Source organism: Microtus ochrogaster, chromosome 2, assembly GCF_000317375.1.
Source record: "Microtus ochrogaster isolate Prairie Vole_2 chromosome 2, MicOch1.0, whole genome shotgun sequence".
Taxonomy (NCBI): Eukaryota; Metazoa; Chordata; class Mammalia; order Rodentia; family Cricetidae; genus Microtus; species Microtus ochrogaster.
Genome location: NC_022010.1, coordinates 73,706,060 through 73,723,414, shown reverse-complemented (window position 1 = coordinate 73,723,414; position 17,355 = coordinate 73,706,060). Strand labels below are relative to the sequence as shown.

Sequence of the window (17,355 nt, the reverse complement as noted above, 5' to 3'; positions counted from 1 at the left end):
AGGGGTGCACCCACATAGTGGGACTCTTCATCCCTTTCATTTTAGCAATTTGTTTCCAATGGCCAGTTTGAGCATGAAAACATCAAACTCATTCAAATTGCCCCTTGATTTCAAGTGGCAATGAGAGAACCTACATGACAGAGACATTCCTGTCTGTTGGCGTTACTGGTAGATGGTTTAGTGGACAGAACAGAAGGCCTCATTCACTAATTATCAGAATAAGTGCTACACTGAAGCAGCCCACCTCACTGAACCCAGTCTAGCCTCTGAATATCCAGTTAGATGACAGCAGTATTGAATATGACCATTAGTCAAGCCTCTTTTCAGGTCTTTTCCAATGAGCTAAGAAAATGGAGATTTTGACTTTATTTAAAAACATTCTTTGCATGTGAGACAATGAATTTCAGGTAACTTGAACATAAGCTCCGAATCTTTAGCTGAAGATGGACGTTGACACACACGTGATGGATAATTTCAAATCTCCGTGAAATCTTAAAGTGTACCCTTTTATGTCCCAGAAGTGTTGGATCTGTGACTTATGGGCTGTCCAATTGAGAGCTAGAGTGAGGCTCTGGACTGAATGGTAGCTGCAGAAGTAGTCCCAGTGGTCTCTGGATGAAAGAGCCAATCAAACGGCTGGGCCCTAATAGCCTTCTAAGAGAAAACTCAAAGAACCTCATCAGCAAGGCCTTTTACATTATCCTTGGATGAACGTTACCCTGGGGCCTAACTGGCAGCATCGTCTTTACCTTCTCCATTCCAAGGCTTTCTCTGATACAAATCCCCAGCTCCCTGAATGTACTTTGCATGTGGAGGGAGGCCTGGACAAGTCTCTTCACGGTTCATATAGCAAAATACAAGAACAGTCGCATTAACTGGTTATAACAAAAGCACTGGTGATTTGGTGAGCTCTCCACCATTGATCTTAAAAGCCATGTGAAAAATAAAATACACTCTTTACTTTTAATTCCTAGCATATTCCAAGCAGAAAATTCCATCAAGTGAGATCCATCGGCAGTTAAGTTCAAAGTCAGAGAGCAAATGGGAATCATTGTAGCATTTCTCATTTCCCCATGGACATGACCACTCCAAATGCGCCACATGATCTACTGTCCCCTGGTGGTAATTGATGACACTCGCTGTAAGGAAATCGGTAGAACACTTAGGGAAGATGAGTATGGCAGGGCTGTTTTACATTTGTAGGGCTCCACTCTGGTGTTTCTCTTTTAATTTTCTGTCTTTCTTTCTTTGAAATTAGTTTTAAATTGATGATTTCATGCCGTCTAAACTTAAGCATTTTGGAGGGAGATTAATAGCAGCATCAAAAAATGTTAAGATTTAGTGTCAGAAATATCAAGCATTATAAGACAGGGAACAGTTACATTTGTAATTTAAGTATATACAACTGAAAATAATTAGTTACACACAAGAGAAATGACACTTGAGCTATATTATAAATGAAAAGTGGGCTTTCCTGAGATTTAACTTATTTTAGTATTTAGTATTTTCCTTCATAATTAGGAAAAAAGGTTATTTAAATATTAAAATTTTTTTTGGCATTAATATTTCTAAACTTGTTCATTTGGTGGGTTATAGGAGCTTCTTAATTACTATGTATTATATAGTGCGTTTTTTTTCTGTGCATATACATGTGTGTTGTTTGAGACAGCTTTAAACTTCAGAACTAATTTTGTAGCCTAGACTTGCTATGCAGCAATTCTCCTACCTCCACTTTTTAAGTGCTGGGACTTGCACAAATACTTCATCACCTGGAATCTCCGCATGCATCTTTAATGTTTAAAATAATTCATACAAACTAACTTTAGTTAACTTTATAATGACTTCCTGTTATAATCTGCTGGTTTGGTCTGCCGACTGGTATCCTATCCCTTTAAGAGACAAGCTCCACCCACTCCCCCCCCCTCCCCTTCTTTTTAGGAAAGTGGATCTCTCACCTCCTCTCCAGCCTGCTTTCTCTTTCTGTCCCGCTTCTGAAGAGGTAACTACTGCCTCTCTCTCTACCTCTTCTCTATCTCTCTCTCTGCTCTTTTCTCTTCTCCCCCTTTCTTCCTGTCCTTCCCTTCTTCCTCCTTCCCTTTCTCCTCCATAACCCACTAAATAAACTCTGTCCCGAAACTCTCTCTTCAAGGCGTATCTGTCTCTCACTTATCTGTCTGTCTCCCACCAAGAACTCAGGTCACCTGTCAGGGAACCTGCCTTTGCCCCGCTGAGGCCTCGGATGACCCGCTGCTGCCCCTCGTGGGGCCAGCCTCCGGTCCCCCGTATCTTTATAAATAATAACACTTCAAAGTATTAAAATGTGCATTTGGAAAGTGGGGCCTGGCAGAAACAACCGTCTACTGAACTATTTGGATTCCTTTGTCACTGACTCTATTCGTCCCTTCTTTTTGTTCTTAGCTGCTATTATTTTTCCTTCCTGCTCCTTTATCTTCTTTTCTCCTCATCCTCTTCCAATTCCTTCCCATTTTCTTCCTTTTCCTTTGTGTCACATGTTGCTATCATTTGTGCTTCTATTACTTAACTTGGAGGAACTGACTCTATTCAAAAAGCTGGGTCTATGAAATTGGTGAAAGCATGCACGGGAGTGCATTACAAATTTTAACTATAAAACTATCCCAAAAGTGAAGAATAATGCTCACATAAATATACATAATTAAGATATGAAAAATTAGTTATGTTTAACATACTAATACAGTATCTAAAGACTGGTGTCAATGAAGTCAAATTTGTTGATTAGTAACTGACAAAACTCTTTTCCCATCAAACCCTGGTTTCTGTCAAGATATTAGGTCATTTTCTGTTTGTTCAGTGTTTTCTCTACTGTACTATGAAATATGGGGACTCCAAAAAGGAACTGGAAGGGAGTAAGGCCAAACAGTAAAATTAAGGATATTTTGAAGACCAAAACTTAAGTAAATATATATTAAACATTGTCACATCTCAAATGCAGAAATAGCAATTTTCATTTTGAGACAGTGCCTCACTGTGTATCTGTATCTCTTGTTGGCCTGGAACTTGCTATGTAGACCTGGCTGGTCTCAAGTTTAGAAGCATCCACCTATGTCTGCCTCCTCTTGCTGAGATTATAGGATGTGCCACCACACCTGACCAAATGAATCTTTTATTTTTAAGTCACAATTCTTCTAACATGTAATAAGAACACCACACATTTCTATGATTTCTGAATAGTATAATAATGTGGCAGTATTAAGTATAGTTTATGGAGTTGTGGCCAAATGTGATTCGAAATTCAAATAATATGAGATGTCAAGTAGCTCTTACTGTACCAAGACCAGGCCCTTGCTATAAAACCAATGACCAGTGTCTCTGCTCTCTCACTCACATTGATGTCAGCACGTACTGGAGAAGCTTCATTCTAGATTGTGAGCATGAAGTGGTCCAAGTTCTGTGATCCAGCAAAAATCAAAATTTGCCTGGGTAATGTGATTTCAGAATAATAGAAGACAGTTCCTCAGGGACTCAAATAGTATGTCACTTAACCTTTGTTTTATAGTACCTAATAGGTGAGCAGGGAATGTTTTGTCAAATATGTGGCATATCTTAAGATAGCAAGAAAGGGGTTTGATTTCAATCTAAGAACCATGGTGTAAAATGTCATACTCTCAATGAGGTGACGAGATCTTTCCTTTCTTTTACTTTTAGAATTTAAATTTTAATAAAGGTTGTTTGCTATAATCAGAAACAGTGTATAGCCTATAAAGAACATTATTTATATTTAATTTGGGCATTACTTTACTTCAAAGGATAGCAGTGGATCAATTATAGCATTATTTTAATACTCCCATTGATAAAATGCAATGTGTCAATCATTTCTAATATTTTAAACTTCATAGAGAGATTAAGAGTTACCTATATTTGATTTTAGATACCTGGATGGTTTTGGGAAGATTTTTTTAACAAACCTGATCTTATCAATATATCATCATTAAATTCATTCCATCATTTTGTAGGTACAATTTTGTTTACTAGATGTTAAAAATCTTATATTGAGACCTGTGAGGGACTGTTAAGAGCCCAGGCACATAATGCATTATCCTCTACCCTGGCCAAGAATTTCATTCCTATTAACATAAGTGATCTTCCCTGACAGGACTTAGGCTCAGTAAGCAAAATTCAGGTCTCTGGGACTGCACGTACAGGTCATTCAGATGTAACTGAAGTGATGGACAGCCATGCATCATATAACCTCAATACGTCTGAGAAATGCATTCTTCTGCAATGTGATTGCTGCATGAGCATCATAAAGTGTGCTTATGTAACCCAAGGCGGCAACTACATGGACATCCCTGTTTCTCTGAATGTATTGGACTTCAGAATGATACCACTGGGTGTTAAGACAACATTTTCCATTCTTACATGGATATTTTTTTAGAGCACAATACTGTGTGTGTGTGTGTGTGTGTGTGTGTGTGTGTTCATATACACATGACTTCATGGCAGTAACAAGTAGGTAAGGTTTCAGTCCAGAGAAAATAAGATCATGTGGGGTCTGAAAACATCAAGTTCTGTATTTTAAACAATAAACTTCTAATGCTTCATTCACTGTTGGATATCTTCATATCTTCAGACTGACCTTATATCTATTCTGTAGGTGAGAAAAGGGAGTTTTGATAATGTACATGAGAATAAACTGATATGAGGAAGATCAGAGATTTTACTATTAAACTATTCACTTGCTCAATTTTATTCCATGATAACGCTTTAACCTTTTTTACATGTTATATTGATTTGTGTAGGGGTGTATGTGGTTGGGATATGCCATGGTGCATATGTGGAGGCGGGAGGACAACTTCAAGAGTAACTTTTCTCGGGCCACCGTGTGTGATCGAGGGACTGAGCTCAGGTCTCAGGCGTTAGGGTTGTAGCAAGTGACTGTACCCTAGAGACTTGTCTCTGGCACCAGGCTGTCTAGTAATTTGGTTTCCCAGTAAAAGTCAAGGCCTTATACGAAATGGGAAGGTTAACATCATTCAAAATGCTGCCGAAATTATCTAATGTTTGAGTAAAAACTTAAAGACAATTTGAAAGCATAAATAGAAATTCTAAGATTCCAGGACATAAAAAGTAAATAAAATAAAATAATTAAAGAAACAGAATCTTGATAAAATTTCGTTCCAAAATAAGCAAATGCATGGGGAAAAAAAATAACTGAAAAGTTCAGTGTAGTAAACTTTTATCAAATAAACAATTCTCCATCTCCACAAATCCCCGAGTGTACAGGAAGGACAAAGAGCAACATGATACCAGATTGTCTATAATCAGAGACCTGAAAAGGGAATGTCAAACCACAAAGAGTGCAATTCAATCCAGAGCTCCAGGGAGAAAAAAATATCATGCTGAAAAAAGAGTAGCTAAAACCCAAATGAGAAATGGGATGTAGCCATGAGTCAACAGGCGTGTGTGTGTGTGTGTGTGTGTGTGTGTGTGTGTGTGTGTGTGCTTGTCTGTACAGACAGGTATGCACTATAAAACAAGCAAACAAAAGAAATTACAACTGCTCAAAGTAGCTCACTGTATAGCTTCAATTGTTTACTCTTTGATTTAGAAATGATTATTTCCAATGTTTTCACATGCGCTGAAATTTACCTTTATCAACATAAGAAAAAGGCAAGGTAAACACTGAAAAAATTGAAAATTTTTCCTAAACATTTAGGAACCTTGTTTAAGATTTAGCCATTGACATGCAAATTGCACACTAGAGATCGTCAATGAGCTATTTAATTAGCAAGTTTTCATTTGTTTAGCTAAAGTCAGGTGATTTGTATAATGGAATATCCATACCCTGGTAAACTAAAGGGAGGGAGAATTTGCATATTAATATTTTCCTTGAATCAGACAGAGCTTAATCATTGGATATTTGTGATACATTGTTGAGAAGGTCAGGCATTTTGCTTTATTTGCTTCCTAAAATGCTAAATATTTTATTCTAGTTTTAAATTTTAACTATTGAAAATCATACCTATCTGCCCCTAATTCAAATTTAATTGTCTTCAAATTCTTATCTCAACAGTTTATTTGAAAAGTTACAACTAAGTAACCTATAGTTAAATCAATTACATAAAATTATTATCAGAATGTTAAAAGTTTAACTAGAAACTCACTAATAATTTCATGGCAAATATAAGACTTATGTGTCCCTTTAAATAATCTAAAAATCTTGAATTTGTTGTCTTTGGGAATTTACATCTCTTGGCTTGGGAATTTACCCTGCGGAAGGGGAAGCCAGAACAGGAACCTTAATAAGTAAATAAAAGGTTGCTCTCAGTTTGCTTCTCCTTAGCTCACATTTATCTCTTTGGCATGATGAAGGGAAACTCAATGGTGATTGTGAAAACAAACACAATTAGTACAAATGCAGCATATGTTAACATTGCAGCAGGGGAATGACAATGAGCAGCAGGCGACACCAACACCTGTTCCTAGGGAGAATGTGTGAATGCAACCCCAGTGGATAAGAAACTTTCAGCTACCAAGTGTGCATCTCACCAATTATAATGTTTTTTTTTTGTGGCCCCGGAGGCATCCTCACCTCTATTAATCTCTTCCCTGATTGCCTCTGTATTCTCGTATTCATTTATAACTTCACAATCGACATTGAGCTGTGCTTAACCAGATGTGGTGGCTAAGCAGAGTAGTCATGTGAGATATAGTAATGACCCTAAGTTCTAGGTGACTGGCTGTGTGTTTTCATATCAGAACAGTCATTTCTAAAGTGTTGTTGTCATCTTACTGACCCAGATGTTTATTGGATCCATAGTTGATTCTTCACTTGGAGCATCTTATGATAACTTTACCATGAAAAATATAAAATAAGGGAAAAGTATACACAGAGGCTGCTTATTTGTTTCCCGGCCACCCAGACCTGAAATAATCACACAGAAACTATTTTAATTAGAACACTGTTTGGCCAATGTCTCTAGTGTATTCCTAGCTAGCTACTACATCTTGAATTAACCCATTTCTATTATTCTGTGTATTGTCATGAGGTAAGGTTCCGGCATCTGTCTCCTTCAGCAGCTAGATGGTATCTTTTTGACTCTGTCTACTTTCTTTCTATATGTCTTTCAAGATTTCGCACCTGGTTTCACTCTACTAAGCTATTGGCTGAAACAGCTTCTTTAATAACCAATGATAATAAAACAAAGCATAAAGAGGGCATTCCCACATCAGAGGGAGACTTGACTACTCTTAAAGGATGGAGAAGATTTTTATTGTAGATGTAAGGAAAAAAGTAGGCAGAGGGAAGAGTCCAGGATGAACATGGCTCAGCTGACTGAATCAGACCATGAGAGAAGAGAGGAGGAGAGAGAGCCAGAGAGGCACAACTGAGCATGGGAGGCTGCCTGGGCCAAGAGGCCAAGAGTCAAAATTGCTGAGTTCTCTAGGAATCAGGCTGAAGAAAAGGAAGTGAAGTGCATCTCTAGGAGCAAGAGGTTTAGGGGTGAGGCCTGGGTAAGAAGTGCTGGGAGGAGCCACAAGTACTGAGTGAAGCTGGGAGAGCTGGCCAGCATTGGGTTTGATAGGTTAAATGGGCAACTCAGCTGTTTGTTCAGGGTTTCTGAGAACTAACCATTTCCACTGAGAGTTCCTTAGCACATCTGACAGTGATCTCCATATATAACACACAGAATGCTCACACTGAGGCCAACTGTTGTATAAAATGACAAGTGTTAAGTGGTAATGTTAGATATCCTCTTCTACCTTCCACCCAAGGAATGCACGTCAGCATATCAGAAGTTACAGCAATATTTACTGATTTTTGTCATTTTTATAAACAACATCCCATTTAATGTATATTACTCCTATACTTGTTGGTTGCCAAATTTTATTCCTGGTTTGCCTCTCTTTGCTTTAATGCATAATTGATAGAGCTCTTCTCTATCACAAATATAATTTGTTCCTATAGGTCACCCTCACCTGGAGGGACTGCAATGTAAAGTGTGTCTTCCTATTTTAAAACTTCCAATGATCCTTCTAGCACCTAAACATCAACTGTGTCACCATTTCTTTTTTTAGTCTTCTAGTTTTGTGAAGATTATCACAAGTTCAGGTCTTACTACACTTTATAATCATGCTTCATTTGGAGAGTTGTCAAGTTCTCAAATCCACTGCTCTTATGTTTACAGAAATGTCTTTTTATTAAACTTAATAAAGAGGATGCCAAAAATTTAGAACTTGAGTTTCTTTCTCCTGAAAATCTATAACTATCAGTATTTTAAAGTATGTTCCTTAAAGATTTTGTTTATTATTCACCATAATGGTCTGAATAGACTCTAAATGTAAGGAAATATTTGTTGCACCTTCCAAAGGGGAATGCAGAGAGTGTGTGATGAGTACGTTGTGATGTAGACAATGCAGACCTTAAGTGTTGCTAAGTATCAGCTGTTGACGTTGGAAGGTTTCTAAAATTCTCCATACCAGTTGCTGCTGTGGAATAACGCTCTTGTACCCTGTAAAGATTTGTCACTCATATTGGTTTAATAAAACACTGATTGGCCAGTAGTCAGGCAGGAAGTATTAACAGGGTGAACAGATTCAGACTGTAAGAATTCTGGGAAGAGAAAAGACAGAGTCAGTCAAAAGGTACCAAGCCATGTGACTAAACATAGATAAAAATTATGGGTTAATTTGAATTGTTAGAGCTAGTTAATAAGCTTGAAATAATAGACCAAACAGTTCATATTCAATATAAGCCTCTCTGTGTTTCTTTGGGTCTGAATGGCTGTGGTACTGGACAGGAAAGAAACTTCTTTCTACAACTTGTCTCATGTATAAAGTGACAAGTAATTTTTAAAACTTTTAGGTGATAAATCTGTCATGAGAAAACTGAATTATAATATTTAAAGTATTTGAAAAGTTTAGCAAACAATAATTGCCCTATGTCTTAAAGTTAATGGTACTAATTAGGTATTCTTAATTATCATCATTTCTATTATCTTGGAAACTTACCTTTTGCTTGATTCAGCCCAGCTTTTAAGCAATATTGTGTTGGTGAATGAATAAAATAAGTTAATGGTTGCTGTAATTGGCCCAAATGATATAGCTACATTTTTATATTTATCCCCTTTGATTGCCTCATTATTAGGACTTCAGTTTTTTGGAAATTATCTTTATCTCTCCAAGAGAATTTCATTTAAATTCAGTCATATAAGTTAGTAGGACTCTTCCAACTTTGTAGAATAAGGGAAGCATGAGTAGAGTAGAAATGAAGGTACAGTCCAATGGTTTCATGGCCAACTTCTCTGCTGATAAAGTTAAAAATATTTCTTCACACAGCACTCAAAGTAACCCTTTGGCATTATAAACTGGTGTATGTTCTTCTGTTTTTCAAAAGTTTTCAGTAGCTTCTTTTTACACTAAAAAAAAAAAAAATTCTGGATTCCTGAAAGTCTGGCCAAAATGAGCCTTGCTCTGTCTCTAAATTTGTAAGAAACCTTGATCTTTTTTTTTTTTTGAGGTTGAATATTTATTTAGTAGTTTATGGAAGGGAAGAGGAGAGAGGGTTAGGGAAGAAGGGGAAAGAGCAGAGCAGAGAGAAACAGAGACAGAAAGAGGGGAAAGGGTAGAAGTGGGGAGAATAAAGCAAGGCAAAAGCTGCCTCTTTGGGGGAGAGATGAATAAGAGTTGAAACCTTAATCTTTACAGATATTCAGATCATCCTGTGCTTAAAATATGCTTCCTCTCTCCACAATGCCTTTTATGTAGATTCTGACTTGACACATCTTTCATAGTTGAATTATGCTCTTCTCAGATAACTTCCTTGATTTGTCCTTCCCTCCCACCAATCATTAGATTCTGCTCTATTTTCTTCCTATCACTATTATAGATTATCAGTATAGCTGTTGACATGCTTATGACTTTCTGTCTTTTCCATTACAGTGCAAGTATCATGATGATAGAAACTTTATCTGACTTATAATTTTATTCCAACTCAATATTTTAGTCCAATATTATTAACTAGTTGCTATAACATACAAAGATGCTAAATGCAAGAGCCATTCATAAAGAGTCTTATATGCCTTATTGTAGAAAGTGGATTGAAAGGGCAACAGAAGCAGTCAAGAGATTTAGTGATCCTACTGCACGTACTGGCTTTGTGGGAGCCTAGGCAGTTTGGATGCTCACCTTACTAGACCTGGATGGAGGTGGGTGGTCCTTGGACTTCTCACAGGGCAGGGAACCCTGATTGCTCTTTGGGCTGAGGAGGGAGGGGGACTTGATGGGGGAGGGGGGGGGAAATGGGAGGCGGTGGCAGGGAGGAGGCAGAAATCTTAAATAAATAAATAAATAAATAAATAAATAAATAAATAAATAAATAAATAAATAAAAGAAGTTTACCCTGTACATTTGAAGAGGCTTTTACAGAGCAAGAAAACTTTGAGTGTAGCACAAATTCCAATTGGTCTTAATAATAAAATCCTGGAGTCAGATATTGGGGTAAATGTTGAAAGTCTAGAGAAGTAAAGGAGCCAGCCACTGGAGAGATCCTTTACCTCTACCAAATCTGCAGACTAAAGTGGGCAAGATGTTGAGTGTTTTCTAAATTGTCTTAATAATAAAAACCCAGAGTGAGCTATTAGGGGATGAAAGCTGAAAGATCAGAGAAGCCAGCCACTAGTTCTTACCTCTACAAAATCCCCAGATCCAAGGTGCAAGATCCTGTCTCCACAAATCCTCAGACTGAATGTTGTCTCTAGGAAACCTCAGACTGAACCATGAGCTCCTGTCTCCCTCCACCTTATAGTCCTCTCTCTGCCCAACCATGTCACTTCCCATCTCTCTAGTGCTGAGATTAAAGGTGTGAGCCATTACTACCACTTAGCTCTGTTTCTCTTTTAGACTGATTCAATCTCGTGTAGCCCAGGGTGGCCTTGAACTCACAGAGATCCTTCTGCTTCTGTCTCCCAAATGCTGGGATTAAAGGTCTGTGCAACCACTGTCTGGCTTCTATGGCTGACTAGTGTGCCTAGCTCTGTACTGTGATCTTCAGGAAAACTTTATTTGTTACAGCACGAAGTATCACTTCATTTGAGTTTATCCTAGAAGAACCAGTGAAATTGGAGGAAGGCAAAGGTGCAGTCCCTTGAGACATCCTGGAATTATGGCTGTCCAGATATTCCACAGGTTATGAGATGATTTAAAATGCCAGAGCAGATGAGTCACTGTCTGCTGACATTTTCCTATAATCTGGTGGTGGTGAGAATGCTGTCATTGTTGGAAAGAATCACGGGATGTTATTTCTTGGCAACAAGATATGAATTATCTCCTAGAACGTATGTGATCTTGAGGTTCTACTACTAAAGATAAATATTAATAACAATCAGAAGAAAAATAACTTTTGATATAACAAAATTTTCCTGATCATGTAAATTCTCTCTGAAACATACTTCATATTAATTTAGTCCCCAGATGAGAGCAGCAGAAGACCTCTTGAAGTCATTCATCCAAACTTTCAGTGTACATGAACCTAGCTCCAATGATGTAGTGGTATTCCTGAGGTCACAGATTAGAGTCTACCCTGAAGACTTTGTTCAGAGAAAGTATTCTTAAACTGTGACTCATCTCCATTTAAATTTATCAATTTTCAAGTTATATTTTAAACTATTCTCCTTAAATATTGAATTCTTAGTGAAAGTGAATTTGCTCTATGGATGAATTTGGATTCATCAAATATTGGATATCTTCTCCCAGTAAGTCTAATGAACATCTTATTTATAAGAGAGTTTAAAGGGTACTACCATTAATTTGGGAATATCTTCCAAACCATTTTGTCCTTGTAAAAGACTCTGTGAGGATAATACAATTTCTCTGATAGCAAATATTGGCCTCAGAAGATAGTCAAGGACCACCCACATTGTGCAAACAAATACTGTTAGAGGAGCACCAGTGTTTATTTTTCTAATTTTAAGCATTTTATCGAATGGCCCATGAAATATAATATAACAAAAGACCCAATATAGGACATTCTTCCTTTTAATTTTTGAGGAAGAAAATTAGGACATGTACAGTTTTATTCAAGAGCAAAGTGATTTGGTGATGTTTTTATTATGTGTCATGGAATTCTTAGCAATCTCTGTCTGTCCTCTAAAAGGCTGGACCCAGTATAAATTTACATTTTCTACAGTTTTTGTGCTATTGCTCAGCTAAAATTCCCACTCAAAAATACAGAGTGGACAAGAGGTTCCAAAAGATATCCTAAGCGGAAAGCACAAATGACAAATTATTTGAAAACATTCTTTTACTAGTAATTTGAATTAAACATATTTTTTTAAAAAAAAAAAACTAACTGTTTTCCTGGTTCATTTTACCACGTTGGATCAGTTTATAATTTGTTTCTTCACTCTGGTGTTTTCTTCTCCAGATGTATACACCAAAAGTTTCTCCTTCAGTTCTGTACTTCTGAGTTTCTTTCTATATTAATACAAAAGCTGTAGATAAAAATCAGCATTGCATGATTAGTGCTCTTTTGAAAATAATTTAATTTTTTTTGTTTGGGAATATTGTTAGACTATGAATATCTGTGGAATAGAAGGAACTAATGATTCAAAACAGGGCATAGCAGTGTAGACACTAGTGCAGGGCTCTCAGGCACATTCTGTTGTTCTTTTCTTGTTATTGTTCCCCAGCAATCCATTCTTGATAACTGGCATACTTTCTTTCACTTTCATACAGATGGCTTGGTCAGCTGAATGAAAATGATTTTTTTCCCTGTAGTTTTCACTCCTGGCCACCTGTATTTTCCATATTTAGATATAATTTATGCTGCTAAATCAAGTTGCCCTCTAGCCATGGTGGTTGGAGTCTGAATTTCAAACAGATACTTCATTTGAAACTGTCATAGGACATTAGTTCTCAGCATAAAATGACTGGTTGTTTTAAGTACAAAAAAAATACACGCAAAAAATGGTGAGCAGAATTCTCTTTTTTATTTGCTACCCATTGGCAAACCTCGGGGTGTTGTCATTTGAATTTCTATGATGTCCTGTCATAGCTGTCACCAGAGACATTTTTTTTTGACCCATCTCTTAGATGCTCTAACCACCAGCCCACAGATGGAGCCATGCCAGCACCACATCTGAGCAGTCAGAATTTTGCAAGACTCAATGCTTTCTTTCCCTATTCTTTAGTGGTTTCCTCCTTCACCACCTCTGGATAAGCCAGAGCATCCAAAGGAAGATGGCAGTCCAACATCAACAGGCTGGTCCCCCATGACCTCACACCACGCATGCCTTTAACCTGCCCCTCAATCTCAGGGTCAAGAATAGTAAATAAAAGAGAAAACATCCTGAGAAGACCAAATCTAGTCTTCCAACTTTGTACATGCAATCTAAGTTTTGGAGCCAACATTGCATTGTCTTACCTTATGCCCCCCCTTTTTTAGTCTTTCTAAATTTACACAAACAATCTCAAGTGGTGATGTGATATACATCTGTATATTTGAGCATACGTGGCTTGACCACAAATGCATAGAGAAATTCTTCAGTGTGTCTATATATACACATGCCCACAAATACATATAAGTACACATAGAATACACTCTCAAAATATATAAGCATGCCTTCTTCTCTGACTTTGTTAGGTAAATAACTCTATTTAGCTTCTTTCCTGGAAAACTATGTGGGGTCCAATATGACAGAATTGTAAAACAGACATTTAGTCTAGTTTAATTTTTGAGGGAAGAGCAATTCTTCACTTTATTCCATTGACTTGAATGTTTACCAACAGCTCTGATTGATGCATGCTATGTTATATATTGTGTATCCATTCTGTAGGTTGTCTCTTCATGGGATTAATTGTTTCCTTTGCTGTACAGAAACATTTTAATTTCATGAGTTCCAGTTTGTCAAGAGATGGCCTGGTTTCCTGAGGAACTAAAATCCTATTGAGGAAGTTCTTGCTTATGTTTGTATCTTGATGAATTCACCCTACTTCTTCCTCTGTCAGTTTCAGGCCTTACATCATAGCCTTTGATCCATTTGGGGTCTTTGTCAAAAACCATGTTGCTGTAGCTACATGGCCTCCTAGCTGCGTGTTCTATCCCACTGACCAATGTGTCTATTGCTCTCCCACATAATCTAAAGTCGGGTGTGATGATTCGCCAGCATTGTTCGTTTTGCTCAGTATTGCTTTGGCTGACTTGTGATATAGTCCACACATTTGTATCTCTTCAGCAATGTTGGCTTTGTCAAAGGACTTCTTGGCCTCTACTGACATGATCACATGATTTTGTCCTTGAATTTGTTCATGTGGTGCATTATATTTACTGATTTCCATTTGTCAAATGATCTCTGAATCTTTAGAATCAAGTCACCTTGGTAATGATAAATGAATGATATTTTTGATGTGCTCTTGAGTTTGATTTTCCAGTACTTTATTGAGACATTTTGAATCTGTGTTCATTGGAGAAGCTTGGTCTATGTGCGCGTGTTGGATATAAGGCTAATACTGGCTCTATAAAAAGAGTTTCATTGTGTACTTAAAAAAAAAAAACCCAACCACAGAGGTGAAAGTCTTGAAAACATTGAATAAAGTACCTTTAAATTTCTTGGGAATGTCATAGAATGCTTTCCAGACAGAATTTTGATAAATACATTTTAAAAAGTATTTGTGTTAAGAGGGGAGGGTATAGGGTATTATCCTTAGAATGTCTTCCTTTCTCTTTAGTTCCAATGTGAGAGGTGTCTCTTGAGTCAGCTCTCTCTTTCCTCAAGGCAGAGAGAATAGACATGTCTACCTTTACACCATTGCCAAGTTCAAACACTTTTCTTGGGACATCATCTTCCTCTCAGCATTTATTTTTGTGTTATTTTATTTAGCCAGCATCCTCATAAGCACACAGATTAACCTATCTAATAATCCTTTATCTTGTGCAATCATATAAAAGATGTGAACAGTTCTGTACACACCTTCTATCTTCATATCATGGTTTCTGTTGATTTCCAAGGTAATTTTACTTACCCAGTTGATAACAGGAACATTCATAAAAACACATCTTATGATATCCCAGAGAGCATTACTAGTAAAATCTACTTTTATTTAAACTCAAGATGGATGTGAGGAATTCTTCTTGTAGAAGTTTTGCTGAGTTAGAAATCCTGGAGAATGTGCAAACTCCCCTGTGTTCTGTTTTCTGCACCTAGTTTGACAAAAATCATTGAAATAGAGCATTGTGCAAACATCAGGAAAGAGTGGCAGAACCTAATCATAAAGGATTAAGTCCTTTATATTTGCAGGGTATTCATTCAATCATACACAAAAAATTTAGTAAACTTAATTTAATGCTATATAACCCCTACATGTTACTGTTTGTTACTAATTCCTGTCAGTGACACATTGATGAAACAAGAGCTGCAAAGAGAGAAAGCAAAGCAAAAGCAAAGCATTGTCTATTGCTGTTGTATGAGTTCGTCTCCTTGACCTGTTTCTGAATCCACACTGCTCTCTTGCCTTGCTTATGCCAGGCCCTTGTTCGTGGTTATCTTCATGGAACTGATGGTTTGCTTACATGAAACTTTTTGTATTAGAGATAGTACCACAAAAATTCTGGATAAATAATTGCAGTTTTAGAAAACATATTAATTCTATTTCTTGTTTATTTGGTTTACATAGTTGCTATGAACTGGCGGGAATAATATTCACTTGCGATTTAAACAAGACTACCTCTCTTGCAGTGATTGATAACTCTTTTTTGGAACTGTTAGAATCATGGCAGAACTCACAATGGAAATGCGAAGATAAAGTTCATAAAAAACCTTGGCAATTGTAATTAAAGCCTTTTATATTAAAACTAAAGGCCTTCTTACATTACTTAGAAAATAATCAAATTACATGACTTCTATTGGATCATTATGTTCCTCTAAAGTATGTTTAAAACAAACTCAATTTATAAAAAAATAAGAGTACAGATTTTATCTTTCTATTTTTCTTAGAATATGATCATTCTGTTATGATCTATCATAAATGACATTAAAGGTATCCAATTTATGGTGGTTTGACTTTCTGATTTTTCCACTTTAGGTGATGCACATTCAGTAGAAACTACACTTTGAATTTTGATATTTTTCTAAGCTATTTATCCCCTTCCACAATGTTTGGTTGGTACATCTAGCTTCATCTTTCTCTTCTTCAGCTGAGTTATTATATTAGAAATAACCACCACAGGATAGTACACTGTGACTATGCTATGATGTTCAATGGGATATGATTTTTAAATATGTTTTCATTGTATTATTTTTTAACTTACAATGATTTTTATTGCTATATAATTCACATGTAGGTTGAGAAGCATTTTTTAACAAAAATTAGTAGTTTCAACAAGCACTACTGTAAATTTTCTATGTATATTAAATAAAATTCATATCCCAGTTAATATCAAATTTTTCATGTAAGAGGCGGTGGCAGGGAGGATGCAGAAATCCTTAATAAATAAATAAAATTAAAAAAAAAGCTACGGAGAAACCCTGTCTCGAAAATAAAAAAAATAAGAGAGTTCTGTACTAAGATATCATTAAACAAATTTTTGGTAAGTTAAAATATTATGGAAAGAAGTTTTTTTTTTTTTTATCAAAGACTGATGCTTTGTATTATTAGTTAGTAAACCACCCAGGTTTGAAAAGATGAATTGGTTTCTAGCTTTTAAGCTGCAATCCTGGTCAGTTTGGAGGAAGTGGATCCTCTTGGTGGTTGAGATTTATGCTCCACAGTACAGTAGTGTATGTCAGAAGGACCCGTTTATTTAAAAAGAATCATTCCTAAATGATAGACAGTGATTAAAACACACTTCAGTCATTTCTGCTTCATGACTGACACCTGTAAAATAAGAGATACTAAAGGAAAGAAATGGCAGGTGGCTTCATGGGATATTTCAACTTAAAATCTTTAGGCGCTAGGCACCTAGGGTGTCAGATAAACTGGTTATTTTGATGATATTTCAGTGTGAGACAATCTGTAATTTTACTGTGTGTAAATGCTAACTCTGTCAAATGTCTATTTTCCCTATTTATATTATTTGTTTTTTACATTCATATTTACAGTGCCTACTGTAAGTAACAGCTGAATGTGTTCTGAGGATACACTGCTGAACAGCATTGCAATGGAGAACATTTGAATAACTCTTCATTTTTTCTCCAGAATTTAAGCTGTTCACCACATAGAGCTTAAAAAGGTGACTTGAGGAAAAGTCATTAATTATAATGCAAGCTCACATTTTGCTAATCTAAGAGAATTTTATCATTTATATTTATTAAAATGTATTTGTTTTTAAGAATACTGCTTACCCTTTAGTGTTTTAATATTAGGTTTTGGAAATATATA

At 36.4% G+C, this 17,355-nt stretch overlaps 1 long non-coding RNA gene across 2 annotated transcripts in view; it reads left to right on the top strand.

Annotated features, from left to right (window-relative positions):
- The window catches only part of LOC101999210, a 278,369-nt gene that overhangs the window by 129,807 nt on the left and 131,207 nt on the right, over window positions 1–17,355 (top strand). The window lies entirely within an intron of this gene.